The sequence below is a fragment of the Triticum dicoccoides genome, chromosome 6B (assembly GCF_002162155.2).
Source record: "Triticum dicoccoides isolate Atlit2015 ecotype Zavitan chromosome 6B, WEW_v2.0, whole genome shotgun sequence".
NCBI classification, from domain to species: domain Eukaryota; kingdom Viridiplantae; phylum Streptophyta; class Magnoliopsida; order Poales; family Poaceae; genus Triticum; species Triticum dicoccoides.
Window position 1 is genome coordinate 717,432,464 of NC_041391.1, and position 3,416 is coordinate 717,435,879.

A 3,416-nucleotide genomic window follows, 5' to 3' on the forward strand; every position below is an offset into this window, starting at 1 on the left:
CAAGGTGATGTGGTATGCTCCTATAATACCACGGTTGAAACGTCTGTTCAGGAACAAAGAGCATGCCAAGTTGTTGCGATGGCACAAAGAGGACCGTAAGTCGGACGGGGAGTTGAGACACACCGCAGATGGAACGCAATGGAGAAAGATCGACAGAGAGTTCAAAGATTTTGCAGCTGACGCAAGGAACATAAGATTTGGTCTAAGTACAGATGGCATGAATCCTTTTGGCGAGCAGAGCTCCAGCCATAGCACCTGGCCCGTGACTCTATGCATCTACAACCTTCCTCCTTGGTTGTGCATGAAGCGGAAGTTCATTATGATGCCAGTGCTCATCCAAGGTCCGAAGCAACCCGGCAACGACATCGATGTGTACCTAAGGCCATTAGTTGATGAACTTTTACAGCTGTGGGGCAGACCTGGTGTCCGTGTGTGGGATGAGCACAGAAAAGAGGAATTTAACCTACGAGCGTTGCTTTTCGTAACCATCAACGATTGGCCTGCTCTTAGTAACCTTTCGGGACTGTCAAATAAGGGATACAATGCATGCACGCACTGCTTACATGAGACTGAAAGTGTACATTTGCCAAATTGTAAGAAGAACGTGTACCTTGGGCATCGTCGATTTCTTCCGAAAATTCATCCAGTAAGAAAGAAAGGCAAGCATTATAACGGCAAGGCAGATCACCGGCCGAAGCCTGCGGAACGCACTGGTGCTGAGGTATTTGATATGGTCAAGGATTTGAAAGTCATCTTTGGAAAGGGTCCTGGCGGACAATCAGTTCCGAAGGGAGCTGACGGGCACGCAGCCATGTGGAAGAAGAAATCTATATTCTAGGAGCTAGAATATTGGAAAGTCCTAGAAGTCCGCTCTGCAATCGACGTGATGCACGTTACGAAGAATATTTGCGTGAACCTCCTAAGCTTCTTGGGCGTGTATGGGAAGACAAATGATACAAAGGAAGCACGGCAGGACCAGCAACGTTTGAAAGACCCTGATGACCGGCATCCGGAATGGTTTCAAGGTCGTGCCAGCTACGCTCTGACCAAAGAAGAGAAGGTCATCTTTTTTGAATGCCTGAGCAGTATGAAGGTCCCGTCTGGATTCTCGTCCAATATAAAGGGAATAATAAACATGGCAGAGAAAAAGTTCCAAAACCTGAAGTCTCACGACTGCCACGTGATTATGACGCAATTGCTTCCGATTGCTTTGAGGGGGCTCCTGCCGGAAAATGTTCGAGTAGCCATTGTGAAGCTATGTGCATTCCTCAATGCAATCTCTCAGAAGGTAATCAATCCAGAAGATCTACCACGGTTACAGAACGATGTGATCCAATGTCTTGTCAGTTTCGAGTTGGTGTTCCCGCCATCCTTCTTCAATATTATGACGCACCTCTTGGTTCACCTAGTCGAAGAGATTTTCATTCTCGGTCCTGTATTTCTACACAATATGTTCCCCTTCGAGAGGTTCATGGGAGTATTAAAGAAATATGTTCCCCTTCGATCGCGGCACGAGGGGAGACTAAGTGGAAAAGGCACGATCGGAAGGAAATCAACGACATGTATGGACGGCCATTATCTGACTGAAGCACACCACACTGTACTGACCAATTCCAGCTTGGTGGCTCCGTACTTTGAGAAACACAAGAATATTTTACGCTCGGACAACCCGGGGAAGCCTGAATCCTGGATTAGGAAGGCCCACATGGAGACTTTCGGCAGTTGGTTGAGAAAACATTTAATGAATGACAATGATGTTGTAGATCAGCTGTACATGTTGGCCAAGACACCATCTTCGACTATAACGACTTTCCAAGGGTACGAGATAAATGGGAATACATTTTACACGATCGCCCAAAATAAAAAGAGCACCAACCAAAACAGTGGTGTCCGCTTTGATGCAGCAACCGAGAATGGGCAAAAGGTCACATATTATGGTTACATAGAGGAGATATGGGAACTTGACTATGGACCCTCCTTTAAGGTCCCTTTGTTCCGGTGCAAATGGTTCAAGCTAACAGGAGGTGGGGTAAAGGTGGACCAGCAATACGGAATGACAATGGTGGATTTCAACAATCTTGGTTACCTTGACGAACCATTCGTCCTAGCGAAAGATGTCGCTCAGGTTTTCTATGTGAAGGACATGAGTAGCAAACCGAGGAAACGGAAAGATAAGAAAACGATCAGTACATCATGCGATGATCCAAAGCGCCACATTGTTCTTTCAGGGAAAAGAAACATCGTGGGAGTGGAGGACAAGACAGACATGTCAGAAGATTATAATATGTTTGCTGAAATTCCGCCCTTCAAAGTGAACACCGACCCAAGCATTAAGTTAAATGATGAGGATGCTCCATGGATACGGCACAATCGTAAGCAAGCAGGGACACAAGGGAAGAAATGATGTGTAATAATTTATTGTACCAAACTTTGTTGAATGGATCATGTGAATTATATTACCCGTGATGTGTTTGGTGTCCATTTTCGAATGATACATGAAATTTGGAGTGATGTAGTCCATGACGCTCTGCAGAGTCCGGCCGTACCACCATAGCCGACGACCGGCCTCTGGTATATTATTTTAAATTGAATTAGTTTTATTTTTCTGAATTTTTTGATATATTATTTGTATTTTTAGAATTTTGAATTGAATTAGTTTTATTTTTCTGAATTTTTTGATATATTATTTGTATTTTTAGAATTTTGAGTTGAATTAGTTTTATTTTTCTGAATTTTTTGATATATTATTTGTATTTTTAACATTTTGAATTGAATTAGTTTTACTTTTCTTAATTTTTTGATATATTATTTGTATTTTTAACATATTGAATTGAATTAGTTCTATTTTTCTGAATTTTTTGATATATTATTTGTATTTTTAACATATTGAATTGAATTAGTTTTATTTTTCTTAATTTTTTGATATATTATTTGTATTTTTAGAATTTTGAATTGAATTAGTTTTTTTTCTGAATTTTTTGATATAATATTTGTGTTTTTAACATATTGAATTGAATTAGTTATTTTTTTCTGAATTTTTTGATATATTATTTGTATTTTTAAGATTTTGAAAAATAAAAAGTATTTGGAAAATACCTTTAGTCGCGGTTGGCCTGCCCAACCGCGACTAAAGGTCGTTGCGCACGGGAACGAAAAACCCGCCAAAAAAGTCCTTTAGTCGCGGGTCGCCTCCCCAACCGCGACTAAAGGTTACCCTTTAGTCGCGGGTCGCCTCCCCAACCGCGACTAAAGTGCCCTTTAGTCGCGGGTCGCCTCCCCAACCGCGACTAAAGGGGGGGGCTATAAATACAACGGCCCGACCCGTCGCCTCCATTTCTGCTCGTCTTCTCTGCCGCGCCGAAGGCCTGCCGCCCTCGCCCTCGACGCCGCCCGCCATCGACCTCGCCCTCGACGCC